Consider the following 19,682-nt stretch of genomic DNA (forward strand, 5'->3'; position numbering starts at 1 on the left):
TCTTTTGTTCTCTATTCCAATAAATAGAAACCATTGCAATTTCACTTTACTTAATAGTTTTCTATAATTCATTTCCAGAAGATTATATAGTTATTTTGCCCATTGATCAAAAAGAATAGGTGTATTATTTTCCACTGCTACTTTTAATTTACTTTGTAGAATTTCTCTCAAAGTAGTGTATCTGATAATAGTCTAATAAAATCTGAGTACTTTGAAAGTTGAGAGACAATTAAAATAATATTCTGTGAATTTCCTGGATATTGGAGAAAAACAAGGTGAAGAATTACCATTTCAAATTCATATCAAAATGCCAATGAAAACCAGTAGGTCTTTTCAAAATATACCACCACCCTCTCCAAGATCAAGGTAAGATAGTTGACCTGTTAGTTCAGCTCTGCTTTCAGTTTTAACAATACTTTAATTGGAAAATTGCAAAACAATGTTGTCATGCAAGACTTCCAAGAGTACATCTGTTTCTAATGTACGGTGCATAATTTAATGACGAGACACTTCAGTGGTCTACACACTGCAAATCTCAGTTGTTAAATATGTCTGGAGCAAGATGTCTTTAAATAGTAGGCACTTTTTTGCTACATTAATTTCCTCACACTCAGAAGCAGAAAATGTAATTCTAGCTGTCACTTTGTGTAAAGCTCTGTTTACTTTAAAATGCTATTTACAGCCTAAATGTCTTGTTCAAACTGATTAACTGTAGTGGGATTTAAAACTTTTATAAAACCTATTTATTATGGTTAATGTTTTCAGAATTTTTTCTTTCCCTTCAGACCATGGTTTAGGAAATCTATCTAATTGGCATTAAAATGCAGGGCTTTCAAGGCTAATCTTGAAAAAGATAAACCAACAGTATTTCAGAAGAGATTGAAATTTAAAATGTAAACCACTACTTGGTTTAGAGCTTGTAATCATAGGATGCAAACAAATTTTTCTCCAAGAGATTAGAATGGGAGCTGAAGCCAAAACAACCATCCTCATAACACAATGCCAAAGCAATTACCAAACATCATCTTCATTTATGATTCAGCTTGACTAACCACATGCTAACTAGGTTGATATCCAACCAATCTTTCAGTGAGTAACATCTAATTATATGAGGGTAAATGTGGTTGTTCCATTTAGAGCTGGTTTAAAACAGTATTCCAAAGAGATACAATGCTGAAGGACAATTTCATATTTTACCAAGAAGGGAAGGTAAAAAAAATATATCTCATTAAAAAACCACAAGTAGAAGAATTTTTATTAACACTGTTAAAGTGCAATTTTCAACCACTGTTTCATTATGGAAAGATAGTACCTTGAAACAATCAACTTTCCTCCTCATTTAGAATATCAAATAACTCCTGTATTTATGTTTAATACTGTTCTATTTAGAGTTTAAAAAATATTCCCCAGTGAGATTTTGCTCTTTTTGCATTAGGTAATTGTGGGATAAATAGGACTCTCCAGCATAATGCAAAGGATTTGAAGAGAGCTTAAAAATTTAATAACTTCATATAACTGTGACATAATCTTATGAGAAATGTGTTAGAACTTCTAATCCTGAAGTCACTAAAGACCATTGCAATCAGCAGTTTCTCAAGAAGAATTATGGAGATGATGAGGGAAGTCATTTTGTCATTATTTCTTTGATTCAAGTCTCTCTTTTATTTTGAAGGGCATCACAAAGATGTCTTCCATATATTCTTGCTTCTCAAATACCTGCAACAAGTACTTTTTTCTGTAGTCAGTTCTCCCCCAGGAATTTAATATTCTCCTGATCTACCTATGACCATGTACACAGGCAACACAAGAAAATTTTTATCAAAGAGTAAATTCTTTCCCTAGAAATTAATTTTGCTAGAAAAATGTTTAACAAGTTGTTTAAGGAATTTTAGATTATTTTTAATATTTCTGATTTGGATGATTTCTTATACACATGTCTACATGATCAGGGACACAACTATTAACTTTTGGTTAAATATTTTTACTGAAACATTAAAATTCAGTTTAACAGACAATTGTTTATTACATACAATATGTTGACATTTTTCAAAAATACTTGAAGAGACAAAAAGTAATTTGGGGCAATATTCTATTGGGAAGACATAAAATCAACATGCATGATAAGAAAACTATGGACTTGGCAAGAAAATGAGAAGTGCTACTTACAAAAAGAGAAAGACAGTGAATGGGAGATAAAGACTAGGTGTTTGGAAAAGCAGGACACAGTTTAACATATGAAATAGAGTAGCCAGGCAAGTTGAGAAAGTGAAACTTTAGCAAACAGATTTTGGAGTTATCTAAATTACTACATTCTGGAATGCTGGGAGCCATTAGCCAAGTAAGTATGACAATTTCCTTGCCAGCGTACCCCATGTTGCAGTGACATTGAATGTACTTAACCTTGCTCAAGGACCAAGGCAGATTAGGGTGTTCCCGGTTTTAAGATAATCTTGTTTAGGGCGTTCCCAGTTTAGGTTCCAGGTTTAAGGTTTAAGATTATTCCTGCTGGGAATAGGGCGTATCCTGCTGCCTGAGTTCCCCTTGAGTTCTCACGGGATTTAGACAGTATATTTTGGAGATAGAAGCCCAGTGGAGGTGAATTTGGGAGAGAACGTGAATTTGGGCAGAGAACGTGGATTTCCCCAGAACGTGATTGTAGACGGCTGGTGTGAGTTCGGGAATAAAGAGTTGCTGTTTGAATCTACAAGCTGTGTGGTGGCTCGTGATTGTGTGCCCAGCCAGACTGCGGCATTTGTGCCCAGCCAGACTGTGGCATTTGGTGGCCCGTACGGGGAACTTCTGAAGCTTGGAGGTAAGTGAAATTGCTTGCCCCTGAGGAAGAGCGAAAGAATGGGTGACCAATTCAAAAAACAATGTGTTATTGTTTTGATTTATCTTGTTTTTGTTTCAAGCTGCCTATCCCTAGAAATTTCTCAGGCAAACTGGAAAAAATGGTTGACTAAAGGTTTGAAGTTTGTCGGCCCTGAGGAAGAGAAAATTGATACAATGATTTTTTATTCCGTTTTTGTTTCATTCAGTTTCGGTTTTGTTTTGTGCTATCTTATTGGGTTGCGTTATCTTTATAGTAGATTAGAAATTAGTAAAAAACAAACCGAAAAGATGTTAAGTAAATTGTTAGAGGTTCAGACCATGGAGAAAGACATTTTAGATCAAACAAAAGAGAAGGTCTCTCGAGCTAGTCAGACAGAGGAAGAAAATTTAAAGGAAAAGGGGTTGTTAGGAAAAAGGCCACAACAGGAGGCTGTTACTAACTCCATTTTATCACAAGAGGGCGTAATTCAACCAACAGCCCCACCGATGGAGACAGCTGAGTGGCCCTCAAACCCCGTAGTTGATAAATGGGATCCTGAGACAGGACCTCAAAGATTAGCATGCCCTGTACTTGAACAGGCAGGAGGGCAGCGAATTCACCGTGCTTTAGATTTTAAAACAGTGAAGCAGTTAAAGGAGGCTGTAACAACCTACGGGCCACAAGCTCCCTTCACGGTAAGCATGGTCGAGTCCATTACTAACTTGGACATGACGCCAGCAGATTGGGCTAGCATGTGTAAATCTGTACTAAATGGAGGACAATATTTGTTATGGAAGGTTGCCAATGAGGAATTTTGCACGGAGACAGCTAGGCGAAATGCAGCAGCCGGTTATCCTCAAAGAAATCTAGATATGTTGTTAGGAAAAGGACCTTATGAGGGTCAACGGCAACAAATTGAATATGATCCTGCTATATATGCACAAATTGCTGCAGACGCAGTTAGGGCATGGAAGACTTTACAAGGACATGGAGATTTACAAGGTCAGCTATCTAAGGTAATACAGAGAGCTAATGAACCTTACGCTGACTTTGTAGATAGGCTAATTCAAACAGCTGCCAAAATTTTTGGGGATACAGAACAAGCAATGCCATTAATAAAACAACTGGCTTATGACCAAGCAAATCGTTGCTGCAGAGAGGTTATTAGACCATGGAGACATGAAGATTTAAACACATATATTAAATTATGTAGAGATATTAATGAACAAGGGCAAGTCTTGGCAGCTGCAGTACAACAGGCTTTAGATGCCAGGCCAAAAACATGCTATGATTGTGAACAAACAGGACATTTTAAAAGGAATTGCCCCATAGGAGGAGGGTTTAACAAAAGTAGGTATCAAAGGAATAGAATACCAGGTATTTGCCCACGATGCCGTAGAGGGAGACATTGGGCTAATGAATGCCGTTCTCAAACCACCATAGAAGGTACTCCCTTATCAAAAAACGGACAAAGACCAGGTATTTATCCAAGATATCGTGGAGAAAGGCATCAGGCTCCATTGCCAAAAAACGGACAGGGGGGCCCAATGCTCCGGGGCCCACAACCACAAATATACGGGGCAGTGGAGGATCCCAGCAACACCATCAGGGTAGTGCCCAGGACACATTGTCCATTAAATCCCTCATCAGACAAACCCGAGGGAGCGCAGGGTTGGACATCTGTGCCTCTGCCAGAGCAGTATTAACTCCAGAGATGGGAGTTCAAATCATTCCCACAGGAGTAAAAGGACCTCTTCCCCAAGGAACAGTAGGCTTATTATTGGGACGTAGTTCATCTACATTAAAAGGACTTATGATAAGTCCTGGGGTAATTGATCCTGATTATGTAGGTGAAATAAAAATTATAGCTAGTTCTCCAAGAGGTATATCAGTAATTTCACCTGGAGATAGAATAGCACAGTTGTTAATAATACCCAGCCTACATAATAAATTTCCTAGTCATAGTGTAGAAAGAGGTTCCAGGGGATTAGGCTCCACAGGTGTAGATTGGGCTATGTTGTCTTTAAATTTAGATTCTCGCCCAATGCTAAAACTAAATATTCAAGGTCATGAGTTTAATGGGCTACTGGACACAGGAGCTGACCTTAGCATCATATCTCGTCAAGAATGGCCAAAACATTGGCCATTACAACAAGCCACTCAAACGCTTCGAGGCCTAGGAGTGGCGACTAATCCCCATAGAAGTTCTATGATATTAGATTGGAAGGATCCTGAAGGATGTGAAGGAACTATACAGCCATATGTATTGGATCATCTTCCTATAAATTTATGGGGACGAGATGTCCTAGATCAATTAGGTTTGACGTTAACAAATAATATCAATCCTAATGTGCCCACTACTAGAGCTAGACAAGGCTTTAGGAAAGAAAAAAGATTAGGAAAACAAGGGCAAGGTATAGCAGCACCAGTACAAATAGATCAAGGAACAGACAGACATGGGTTGGATTTTCAGAAAGGGCCACTGAGACAATCAAAATTACTTGGAAATCAGAAAGACCAGTGTGGGTTCCTCAGTGGCCCCTGACTAAAGAAAAGATACAAGTAGCCCATGATCTGGTCAAACAACAATTAGCGGAAGGACATATACAACCTTCCATATCTCCCCATAATACTCCCATTTTTGTCATCAAAAAGAAATCTGGTAAATGGAGATTGTTGCAAGATTTAAGAGCCATTAATAATGAGATGGTTGTTATGGGACCTGCTCAATCAGGGATTCCTCAATTGTCTGCTTTGCCAAAAACCTGGCATGTTTTAGCTATAGATATTAAAGATTGTTTTTTTTTCAATTCCAATTCATCCCGAGGATAGTCCACGTTTTGCATTTACTATCCCTGCATTAAATCATGAAGGTCCTGATCAGAGATATGAATGGAAAGTACTCCCTCAAGGGATGGCTAACAGTCCAACTATGTGTCAAATATATGTTAACAAAGCAATCCAGCCACTTAGAAATCAAAATCCTGAACTACAAATATTTCACTATATGGATGATGTATTATTGGCACATAAAGATAAAAACATATTGCTGGAATGTTATGCCACACTTACAAACTTATTAAAAAATTATAATCTAGAGATAGCAATAGATAAAGTACAATTAAATTTTCCAATTAATTATTTAGGAGTTCTATTGTCCTCAACCATGGTCCGTCCACCAAAAATTCAAATACGAGTAGATCAACTCAAATCACTTAACGACTTTCAAAAGTTATTGGGAGACATAAATTGGATAAGGCCTTATCTAGGTATACCAACAGGAGAATTGGGACCTTTATTTGATATTCTAAAAGGTCCATCAGATCCAAATTCACCCCGCATGTTAACTCCTAAAGCAAGAAAGGCATTAAAAATTATTGAAACATATATGGAAAACATACATTTGGATAGAATTGATATAAGTTTGCCTTTATTATTTATTGTACTACCAACAAAAAATATTCCTACAGGAGTATTTTGGCAAGAAGGTCCATTATTGTGGATACATTTACCTTATTCTCCTAACACTATTCTTACTAGGTATCCTGAGGCTGTAGGACAATTAATACTCAAAGGAATAAAAGCAGCGAAGGGAGTGTTTGGAATTTCTCCCAATAAAATTATTACTCCATATACTATGGATCAAATTGATGAGTTAGCTAATGAGTTAAATACTTGGGCAATAATCATGTGTAAATCTAATGTTTCATTTGATAATCATTTACCATCTAATCCTTTGTTGTCTTTTTGGTCTAAGCATCCTGTAGTTTTTCCTAAAATGACAAGAAAAACACCTATCATGAATGCTCCAAATATATTCACTGATGGGTCAAATAATGGTACAGCAGCAGTAGTTACCCCTGATCAAACTTTTACATTTTTAGTACCCAAACAATCAGCTCAAAAGGTAGAGCTTAATGCAGTTTTACAAGCTTTTGTGATGTTTAAAGATTCTGTATTTAATTTATTTTCTGATAGTCAGTATGTAGTTAATGCTATAGTATCTCTTGAAGATGCCGGTAGGATTTCCCCTTCTTCTACTGTTTTCTCTTTGTTTTCCACTATACAAAGTCTAATCTGGGACAGAAAAGATCCATTCTTTATAGGACATATTAGGGCACATACAGGATTGCCTGGAGCCCTTAGTTTAGGCAATGATTTAGCAGATAAAACTACACATGACATACATATTTTCTCTACATTTGAAGAAGCTACAAATTTTCATAAAAGGTTTCATGTTAATGCTAATACTTTACAAAAGCGTTTCAAAATAACTAAGGAACAAGCCAGACATATAATAAAACAATGTCAAAATTGTGTGACATTTTTACCACAAGTTAATCTTGGAGTCAATCCTAGAGGACTGATACCTAACCATATTTGGCAGATGGACGTCACACACTTGCCAGAATTTGGAAAATTAAAATATTTACACGTTACAGTCGATACTTCTTCTGGATTTTTGATGGGCTCCCTTCATGCCGGAGAAAAAACTAAAGATGTTATAGCTCATTGCTTACAAAATTTTGCCACTGTGGGCGTTCCTAAACAGTTAAAAACCGATAATGGTCCTGGCTATACCTCTACCTCTTTTAAACAATTTTGCTCATCATTTGGTATTACTCATATAACAGGAATCCCATACAATCCACAGGGACAAGGCATAGTTGAAAGAGCTCATCAAACTATTAAAACATACTTATTAAAGCAAAAAGAGGGAATTGGAAGGGGGTATATATCCCCCAAAGATAAACTTAAAATAACGCTTTTTACTCTAAACTTTTTAAATTTGGATTCATCAGGACTTAGTGCTGCGGAAAGGCATATGTATCCAAAAAATGTACATAAGCCTAAAGTACTTTGGAAAGATATTCTAACAGGACAATGGAAAGGTCCTGACCCAGTGATTGTCTGGAGTCGGGGGTCTGTTTGTGTTTTTCCACAGGGAGAACAGCAGCCCATTTGGATTCCAGAGAGATTAACTAAAACAGTTTCTACAGATCGAAAAGAAGATGATTTGACTCAAATCCATAACAGCTGATATCCAGAACTCCAGCTTGGCCATTCTTACATCTGCGACAGTGATTAACCAGGATGCTTTTTTCAATAGCTATTTTATTATTGCATTTTTCCACATCATAAGGTTCTATTTTTATTTTTTGAGCTCATACAAACCTAGGTTAATGTTTTTCTGATCAGTTTTATTTTTTGACTGTGGAGTTTTTAAACATTGCAATGGAGATTTCACCTAGGTAAAGCTACAAGGCCTTTACTATTATGTGTTGTACGTTTGTGTACACTCTTGTGTTTTGTGTTGTATGTCTGTATGTGCGTATGTCCATATTTCTTATATGAGGAGCGCTCATGAAAAAATGGATCCGAATTATTATTATTTTTTTATTCACGTGATTTAAATCGTTTAATTTAAATTATGTAAACAGCTGTTAAGGATTGTTTTTAAAGGTGGTTAACAGATGTTTGTTTACTAATTTAAATTAGGTAAAAAGCTGTTAAGGATTGTTTTTAAAGTAGGTTAACAGATCTGTTTGTTTACTTTCACCTTTCCTTTTCATTATATTTAATAATTCTTTTCAGGATAATGTCTCTTTAGCATCATTGCCAGAATTCCTATCTCCATCTCAGTGCTGGTGAAGAACTCAACAAGTAATGCTCAATCAAAGAGTCAACTTACTTTGGGAGGAAACGGATTTTGGGAGGAAATGGACATATTGATAGATTCCTCTGCTTTGAACTGCTTGCAGAACTTGCCTGGACTATGTAACTATCGTTTGATGGTGTCACTAGTGATGCAATTTTTATTTCCTTGCCAGCGCACCCCATGTTAATTGTGGTAGTGCTGACATATCTTTGCTGATGGTGTCACCAGTGATGCAATTTTTCCCAAGGAGCCGTCAATTGGCTTGGTGTCGTGGCATTTCTGTATCCTCCTCCCTTCTGCTAGTGATGGTCTAAAATTTGGGGGCCAATGGCTTATGCTGGACTGGTAGTCAGTGACAGGTATGATCCAATTGCAGTGGTATCAACCTAAGACAGGAGGCTGACGCCTAAAGGTCAGTTTTCCGATGACGGGTAAGAACCATATGTTGAATTGGACAACCTACCAGGCACGGTCCATAAGCCACATTAACCTCACTCCCCCACTGGCACCAAGGCCAAATTTGGGGGCCAACAGAGGTGAGGCAAAGAACCTCACCCCCCCACTGGTGCATAGACCTATCCACAAGTATGGCTGTATGCTGGACCGGTAGTCAGTGACGGGTATGATTCAATTGCAGTGGTATCAACCTAAGACAGGAGGCTGACGCCTAAAGGTCAGTTTTCCGATGACGGGTAAGAACCATATGTTGAATTGGACAACCTACCAGGCACGGTCCTTAAGCCACATTGCTTGTTGTTTAATTAATCAGAAGGGGGGAGATGCTGGGAGCCATTAGCCAAGTAAGTATGACAATTTCCTTGCCAGCGTACCCCATGTTGCAGTGACATTGAATGTAGGTGACCTTGCTCAAGGACCAAGGCAGATTAGGGTGTTCCCGGTTTTAAGATAATCTTGTTTAGGGCGTTCCCAGTTTAGGTTCCAGGTTTAAGGTTTAAGATTATTCCTGCTGGGAATAGGGCGTATCCTGCTGCCTGAGTTCCCCTTGAGTTCTCACGGGATTTAGACAGTATATTTTGGAGATAGAAGCCCAGTGGAGGTGAATTTGGGAGAGAACGTGAATTTGGGCAGAGAACGTGGATTTCCCCAGAACGTGATTGTAGACGGCTGGTGTGAGTTCGGGAATAAAGAGTTGCTGTTTGAATCTACAAGCTGTGTGGTGGCTCGTGATTGTGTGCCCAGCCAGACTGCGGCATTTGTGCCCAGCCAGACTGCGGCACTGGAAAATAAGTTTTCTAATAGAAGAAAGAGCTAAAAATATAGAAGAAAGAAATGACAAGGAAGTCAGGTTGCTTAGTGAATTAAAGGCAAGTAGAAGAGGTCAGAGAGCGTATGCTGTGGTGTATAGTACACGTCTTGTAGAACAGTTAAGTAAATTGGAGGACTCTGGCTTTTGCTCTGAGTAACATGGGAAGCATTTCAGGGTTGAGAGTAGATTGTGCTATAATATGACTCACAGTTTCAAAGGAACACTTGGGTTATCGTACTGAGAAGAGTCTGCAGAGGGACAAGCCATAGAACCATAAAGTCTAGCTGAGGGGCACTGCAATAATTCAGGTAAAAAATAACAGTGGATCAAACCAGAGTGATAGACATGTAGGTGGTGAGAATTGGTCAGCTCTGGAATATACTTTTTTTTTCTTTTTGGTGGTGATGGTACTGGAGATTGAACCCAGGGCTTTGTGCATTCGAGGCAAGCACTGTATCATCTGAGTTATATCCCCAGTCCTGGGATATATTTTAAAGGTATACCAAACAGAATTTCCTAATGGATTAGCTGTGGGGGGTGTGAGATGAAAGCAGGGGATTTTGAAGTGGATAATAAGAGTGTGGCTTCCATCAACTGAGTTGGAGAGGAGATGCAGAGTTCAGTTTGGAGGGCACAGATAAGACCACCAGTTTAAGGCAGAGTGATCAACTCCGTAAAATGGTCAAGTAATATGAAACCAAAACGTTACCATTAGTCTAGCAAAGTTAAAGCTATAGGTATCCTTAGAAATATCATTTATTGTGTGTGAAGTAATGGAGGTGGGGAACCTTAATAGATAGACTTTACAGAAAATAAGAAAATGGAAATTGCAGATGGTATATGTAGACATCACTTCCAGAGACATTTATTGTAAAGGGGAGCAAAGAAATGTGATGGTAGCTGTTAGGTGAAATGTGAATAATTTTTTGTTTTGTTTTGTTTAAGATGGGAGAAATCATAGCATGAAAATAATATAGATGGCTGGGGAACACAGGAGATAAAGGGGACAGTTTGTGGTTATGTGTCCCTGAGTAGATGTAAGATGATTGGTAACTAGTGCACAAGATGAGCAACAGTATTTAGGGAGGAGCATGACCTGGAAAGTCTCTGGTGCAGACCTGGAAAGTAGCAGCACATTCTCAGAAGCCTGTGGACATCTGCATATATACATCTGCATATATATATATATATATATATATATATATATATATATATATATATAAAGGCAGAGCTGAGAAGAGTTGGGTGTTAACACATCATATATATATATATATATATATATATATATAGATATATATATATATATAGATATATAGATAGATAGATATAGATATATATTATAGCCCATATATCATTTTATCTATTTAATCTGCAAACTTTTCCAAAGGTATTTGAAGACCACAGGTACTTGTTTTTATAGATAATACAATAACAATAATTCTTTATCATTGAATAAATATCTGCTTGTTTTTATTTCACTAGCTTTTTCTTTTTTTCTTTTTTTCTTTTTGCTTTAATTTTGATCCAACTTTGCAGGTGGATTAATTTTTAAATATCTTTAATTCTATAGTTTTTCATCCATTTCATTATATTTCTTTGGTTTTCTTTTTATTATTATTTTTGAAGAAACTAAATTGTTCATCTTATATTATTTGCCACATTCTGAATTTTACAAATTGTACACTCATGGTGAATTTGATGTGCTTCCTTTATTTTGTAATGCATTTACAGTTAGGTCTAGTGGTTTAGGTTTAGGTTTGATTAGGGAATTTTTTCATAGATGTTGTTCTATAAACAAGTAGGAGTTTCAATATATCAATAGTCTTTCTCTTTGTTTTGTTTTAGCCATTTATAAATTTAGATCTATTTATTAATATGAGTTATAAAATCTTGGCATTCTGTCCTTTCTTTTTCATGTATTGGCTGAAATAATCCTGTAGAGCAAAATGTCACCATACAAACTAGTTTCTCATGCAGAAATAAAGTTCATAAAAAAATAGAGAAATTTAAACTTGTTTTTATTTACACTGAAATTTTCAAAATAATGGGTTGCTTTCCTCCCATCCTCATAGATTACCTGCCATGCTTACCTTGCTGTTATTATAAACTTATGGATATGAAAAAAATGCATTTTAAGCCATTGTATTATTTCTAATAATTCTCAGATTTCCCCTGTGGACTAGTATAATATTCAAATTTGCTTCTAAGTACTTTTGACTTATGTCCTTTCTGAATACAATTATAGTTTTCAAACATTCAGAAAAGAATATCTCGAATTTTTTGCTATTTTCTATGCAGTGATTATAATTATGGGATAATTAACTTTTTTCTATTGCTGTCTATTAGTTAGAAGAGAGATAAGAAAACTATGACCAGTAGGCTGACCTCTTGGTTCTGAAAATTCATTCAGTTTTATTGAAATTTTTATCTATGATTGCTTTCATACAGGAGAGAAAAGACCAGCCATACAGTCAGCAAGGCTGAAATATTTACTATTTGGACATTCACAGTAGGAGTTTGTTAATCTATGGTCTAGACAATCAACCTAGTAAATAAAAGTATAATAGTAAATTATACTTTTATTTCCAATTCCTTTATAAACACTTGCATTATATCAATTTCAAGCCACCAACATATCTGAAGGCAGAGTTGAGAAGAGTTGGGTGTTAACACATCATTGTGTATTATTTTCACTTTATAGATACAAACGTCACAATTCTTCGAGCACAGATAAGAGTAAAATAATTAGGAGTTGAAGAATTTTGATAATATCTTCTTTTTATTTTGAAGACTATTTAATTGGTTACAAGTTTACATAATTGAATGTTTAATGATGGCTGTGTTTAACCACACTCTCACAAAGAAACTGAGAATTGAACAGTCAGCTCTCACAAGCTGGTACAAGTCAATTCTAGTGCACCATTTCTTATATCCTAATAGCCATCTCTATAGGTGAAACCTATGAATTTTTATTTTGAGCACAAAGTAAAAACACAACCTGTTGGTAGAACGTTTCATTCGCTGGCAAGTTAGCTATGAATTAGTAGTCTCAAATATCAATCCTGACATAGAAAGACTTGAAAACACAATTCCTCAGTATGCTTACTTTTAAATGTTATAAATATAATCATGAATTCTCCTCTTGTAGAAAAGCAACTTGGCTAAATCTAGAGGGACTCTGAGAATTGAGAACACATTTGAAAAAGAGGTGAATTTAAGAAAAACCAACACATATCTGACCCTTGAAATGTTGTTTTCACAGCTTGTTCCCATATGCACTTTATCATAGTTTCAATCACAAGTGGCTTCCCAGGTTCACAGCAGAAGCTATGGTATGTGAGGTGGATATCCCACCTTCTGCCCAAATGACAAGCATTTTTGGTTTATCAAAGAATGCAGTCCTCCCAACATTGGCCTCGGCCTCATTGTCCTTCTCAACCTGGAGCTGCAAGTCATTCACAACTGATTATAACTGAGTATGAGAATAAGCCCTCAATCCATCTCTGGTCTAATAGGTCAGACTTTTATGTATATATATATTTTTCTGGCTTTCAATATGCTTCCGATTTTCTAAAGAATTTTGCATATTTCCTGCTGCAGTTTGGGTCTGGAATGTTCCCCAGAGGCTCATGTGTTAAAGGCTTGGTTCCCAGCTTTGCGCTATTGGGAAAGTGATGGAAACTCTGAGAGGTGGGGCTATTTGAAGTCTTCAGGTCATTGGCAGTGTGCCCTTAAAGTGGAAAGCAGGAACCTCCACCCCTTCCTCTTGTTCTCTTTTGCTTCCATGAGGTGAGCCGCTTTGCTTCACCACATGTTCCCTGTTTGATGTGTTACCTCACCACAGATCCAGAAACACCGGGGCAAACTGACCATGGGTGAAGACTTCTGAAACCATAAGTCAAAATAAACTTTCTCAACTTATAAATCAATTATCTCAAGCATTTTGTTACAGTAATGAAAAGCTCATGCATATACTTCCAGAATCACATTTCAAGTATCTTAAAGTTTACTTGCTGTAATTAGAATAATACTCAGAGTTTCTGAATTTAAATATTAGGCAGGCATAAATCATCAGAACAAATAAATGGTGTCTTTAATATTATAGAAATGCAAAACATAATCAGAGCTTGCAGAAGGGAATATACTTCAAATTTATTATAGACTTGATTTATTTCAGGTTTCCTCAATCTACCCAAATATTTTACTACTTGTTAAGCTGCATTTAAAGATTTTGGTTGAAAGGATTAAAGAGCTCCTTCTCTGGCTAAATTCTTAGTAATATTCATCCTACAAAATGTGACAAACCTTTCCTCATCATGACTTGTGATCCAGGAAAATCCAGAGGCAGCACCTTCTCTCTGAAGATCCAATGAAGTAAGTCTCCTTTGATCAAAAAAGTGAGTCAGACAGTAAAATAAGGTCATGGAAGAACTTAAGGCAGGGAGATGCTCAAATCCTCCCAGATTTGAGTCTGGCATTCAGTCCAGCACCTGAAAAGAAATTATTCAAATACAAAGGAATTACCATGTGAATGGTGTTTCCGCACAATTTCTGCATATGCTGCCTTGCATTTTTATCAAGACGACAAACATAAACCAGCGTGAGAAAGCAGGTGCCTTTTTCCCCCATATCTTTTGAACATCAGTATTTCCCAGCAGTTAACTGCATGTAATAATGGCCAGGGCACAGAATCATTTTGATTTGGATCCAAACTCTTCACCCAGAAGCAGCTTTTTGTTGTATATTTTAAGCTTGAAGCTTTTGATCCAGATTCATTATATGGGCAGATCATTTAAATAAGAAGGCAAAGAGGCTGATTGAGGGGGAAACTTCATAAGATGTTGGAGTCTCAAAGAATATTACAGCTCAGAGGGATTTCTTTTTTGGAACCAAATTCAAATCCCACCTACAGAGTTAAAGCCATTAATTATTAAGCACAGTATTACATATTAAAATTACAAGATATCAGGTTGACAGCACTTTGCAATGAGCTTTCAAATTGTGATTTCCCATCCTAATGATGATGATAAGATAGGGCTGAATGGCAAATTGTTATTGCTTTCAGTTGAAAATTTGAAAGAGCTGTGCCCTGATCCCTTGTTACAGAGAACTGCTATTCATTCAACAGCACTCCTAGCAGAAATAAACCCAGGGTCTGGTGTGGTGGCAGCCAGAGATGTTAATTCACAAGACAGCAAGCAGAGGGAAGCTGCTAAGTGGCACAGTGGGTTAATGATGCACTACAGTGCTTCACCATGGGAGACATATGGGTTGAATTCTGGCATTGTTCACAAGTGAAAATTGGTTTACCAATCTTAGCTTGGTCCCTGGTGGACAGTTGTCCTTGTCCTAGACCTCCTCAGATGTTGTCCTAATTTTCTGCACAGGAGAGGCTCAAGTCTGTAAGAGCAGGAAGGTTACTTATAAGAAAGAAATTGGCTTAGCAGAGTTAGAGGAGGAAATGGGCCCAATATCCTCCTTTTCTTTTAATCCTGGTTGCTGCCAGTATCTCATTTTCACAAGCATGAAAATCCACTCAGGGCAGCAAAAGAAAGGCAATAAACAAGCCCAATTTCCTTTCTGCTAAAACTGCATCCCCAAAGAGCTAAGCAGGCTTAGCATTAATTTATTAAAAAGGGGACACTTGTGTGCAACAGGCCTTGCCCTCCCTCAGTAAAGGATCATGAATCCAAAAGCTTAGGAGTGGCATAGCTTAGTCAAAAATGCATACATTTCTTAGAATAGTTGTATTAGACAAAATTCTATGTGTAACTCTTCTGATTATAATATTCATGCTTTTAGTGTAAAAGAATGTTCAGGATAATATTTATAATTATATAATGTATTATATATTTTAGGGGACAATTTATCTTCGTCTTAAATAACAGCCTTTCCTTTAGGAGAAATTCATTTAATTTACTCCGCCTCATGAAAAACAATCACCAGGAGAAAAAAAAAACACTGAAAAAATAGCATAAAATGGTGAGAACTTAACACACAGGGGCCTCAAACGGCCAGTAAAGGGATATGACAGAAGTGGATGACACTGTATATTTTTCTAATTCGTAAAAATAACTAAACCTATATGGTAACAGAAAGTAAAGCATTGAGAGATGAATAAAATGAGTGACTTAAAAAAGTGGAGAGAAACATCTATTATAAAAAGAGATTTCTTTTTTTTAAAGAAGTTTTAACATTTAATGAAAATTAAAGGCAAAGTCTATAAATTTTTTAAATAATAAAGAAAGAATGAAAACTAAAGTGATGAGGTAATAAGTCTGTGAATTTCAAGCTATTCTGATATCTTCAACTTCTATAACCATTGCTTTCTGGAATTATTTAATGCATTCTCTCATTAATTCTGCCTTCAATAAAACATTCCTCCTCCACTACCATTGTTTTTAAACTTTTAACAGGTACAGGGAGTGGTTCATATTCATTACTAAAAATAAATACTCAGTTGTCAAACACTTAACCAGAGAATCAAACAGAAGATGAGAAATTTATAAACACCACATTAGAGAATGGGAGAGGACTTAAAGATGAAAATTTATTAGTTTAAACAAATAATTTGCTTTTCCCCAAAAGCCATGATTCCTAGAGATAGTAGATTCATTGAGTCTACATTTTCCTACTTTTAGAAGTTGATCTCATTTTTTCCCAAAGAGTCAGTTAGGCGAAGCTAAAACATCCATTATTCACTTCCAGCAAGACTTATTCTTTCATGTACTCTTGTTCCTTTATTTCTGACTCCCACTCCTGTACCTGCAGCATGTTTCCAGATGAATTTTCAAAATCCTGTTCTCAAATTGGTCACATTCCCTTTTCAGATTGCCTCCACTCTTGGGGCCTATTCAAATTTACTCCATCTTTATTTTCTTTCTGTAAAGCTTTCATGGCATCATTGGGCCACAGCAATCACTTCTTCCCCTTATAGTTAATGACTCTTCCTCACTACAAATTAAAGAGCAGGAATTATCTGTGTAGCTCAGTGGTAGAGAGTTTGCCTAGTATGCATAAGGCCATGGGTTGAATCCCCGCCTTGGAGGTCCCTACTGAATTTTACATGGTTGTGAATTCCTTGTGTATCTTTGTCTTATCTCCCCAAATAGATTTTATGATTAAAAAAAAAAAGAACTTGAATGCACAAAGTAGCTTCTTAATAAGCATTTTGAGATTACACACACACACACACACACATATCAATATGTATTCATAGCTATGTTTCTTTCCTGACTGTGTATGTATTTTGATATTCAGAATACCTAGCCTATCACCCTCCCAGAGTAGTAGTTTAATAAATATGTCTGAATGAATGTTCACAATACAACAATGACACTTTCTTTTTCTCTCTTAACAGATTATCCTCTCCAATTCTAATCCCATATTTAAAATCTTCCTAAAATTTTAAATGGAATATAAAGCAGAATCATTTAATTCTCTATTATTAAGCTGATAATGACAGATTTTGAAAGTAATGAGACTGCATTTTGATTTTAAAATACCTCATTTAGTACTCTGAAATAATGAGATGATTCAACTTCAATTCTGGATTCATTTAAAATAAAATTGAAAATTTTGAATTTTTTTAAAAACTCTTTAAGAACTTTCCTACATGAAGCATAAAAACAGTTTTTATTTAAGGAAAAAAAAAGTAAGTCCAATTAGAAGTATTTTTACATTCAATGTAGTTGGACTGACAATGTGGCTTAAATATATCCAAAATTTAAATTATCTTCTACATTGAGACTTTCAGAAGCTACCACTCTATTCTTTAGGACATTGGTTTATCTGCTTTCTTTTTGTGAAAGTGAGTTTGAATGGAAGGCAGTCTTAAATAGGGCAACTATCAACAGACGGTTAATTTTGCTGGAGTAAATGAATGTCAGATATGGTAGAAGGAAAAGATTCCAGGGGAAATGGATATATAGTAATACAGTCTAGGAGATGAATCCCTAGACATGGCACTGTAGCAGGAGGTAAAAGAGAGTAGACAACATCTAATTCTATGGGAAACCATATGATCTAGATGGACAGCTTCATTCAAGAATCTGTTGTCATAGACAAACAAAAGTCAACAGGAACACAACAATGAAGTGGGCTATACAATTTCTGCAAAACAAAACACATACATATTGTCCAAAATGATTTTTTAGGGCCAAGGTTACCAACTGGTATACTATGTCATAAGCAGCTGCCACCAATAGGCTACAGGTGGCTGAAAATTAATCTTCTCAGTTCTCAGATTCACTAGTAGCTGGAATTCATGTAGCAGTCCAATCAGTCTGCCCTGCAACACCTTCAAATGTTACTTTTTTCTACAGGTGTGAAGAATGAGTTAGGAAAAAAGAAAGTTTGAGAAAATTATTTTTCATCCTCAGCACTATCCCAGTTCATATTACTTCTATAAAAAAAGAAGCAGAAACTTATTAATTTATAAGATATCTGAAATACTTTAAAATATCTAAAAATACTTTAAAATACTTAAAAAATACTTTAAAATATCTAAAATACCTTTATTGTTTAAATCACCTGAATACAAACATGTAATTTCAAGGAATATTATTATCACATACTATAAGACCCTCATCAGTTCCCCTCACTCTAATCTTTCGCCCACAGAGATGATGCCGTGGGAGCAATAAGGACACACTGACAGGTAAGGGTATCACAACATGGGAGAGTCCTGACATAAGAATCTGGGAATTAATACACATGTTGCCTTCTCCCTCCCAAGAGAAAAGATGAGCAGCTCTTCCTAATGTAAGAAAACCCTCCATTGTGTAAGAAAGGGGTGGAGTTGACAGGAGAATGAAAAAGAAACAGTAAAATAATTAAAAATATTTTCTAAAGGGGAAGAAAAATAGCAATTTTTACCTGAGTGGTATTGTTCTATACATTGTGAAATGAATATGTATTTATCACAAGTCAGTAAACATAAGAGAAAAAAAAAACACTAGAAAAAAGAAAATGAGAGTGAAATGTTTGTATTCAGTTACTTCATATAGCCCATGACCTAGAAACTAAATAGTCCCTGCACTCAAAATTATCAATATTTTGGATCATATAAAAAATTGATGTCAGGTTGTTAGAATTTATATCATCAGTGACTTCCAAACTAAAAAGATGAGAACATATGATAATAATATAAAAATAATGCAGGATACTGAGAAGAGTATGTCATATTTCTGAAGGGCCATATATGTTACACAATTATCTATACCCATCCACCAAATATAAAACTAAGATTTGATATGGACAAAGGAAATTGCTGAATGGCACAAAATTCATATGTAAAGAAGAAATTTCACAAGAAATTTATTGCATTTGTGTGGCAAAGTGATCCCAACTATTCATAACATTTCTCTTTTGTGGAATTCTAATGACCAACCTGATACGCTTGAAGACGTCACCTAAGATAAACACTCTCTATTCGGTTCATTTCTACAATATCTGCTGTTCTTTGCTTCCTCCCAGAAATGAATCTAGTATAAGAAAGCTAACATGTAGCTCAAAAGTTAAGTGTTTTCTAATATGACCATCCATATAATAATAGCTTTTTTCCAATGAGTCAAAATAATATAAACTACATATTTGCTTGTCTTCATTTCATCATAGAATCATCAGTTCTTTGCACTATGTATTAGAAAATGCAGAGTACAGATTCAAGATTATGCCAATTTGAGTCCTATATAATGAGACCAGAAACACCCAGTGTTTTTGATGACTTTATAGCAAAATTATGTATATTGTTTTTAAAGGATTTGGGGAATGATGCCTCAACATACTGCAATATTTTGTAATAGTTTTCATACATGGCCTATATCCCATAGTTTTCTGTATAATGACAAAAATCAACAAAGGTATATTTCAATTTTTTTAATCTAAAAACTTTTCTCAAAATCTTGGCAATATATTTTGGAAGCCATCCTTTAAGCAAAAAA

This window comes from Marmota monax, unplaced genomic scaffold (assembly GCF_021218885.2).
Source record: "Marmota monax isolate L192 unplaced genomic scaffold, Marmota_monax_Labrador192_F-V1.1 WCK01_AAM20220418_F8-fsc00172, whole genome shotgun sequence".
NCBI lineage: Eukaryota > Metazoa > Chordata > Mammalia > Rodentia > Sciuridae > Marmota > Marmota monax.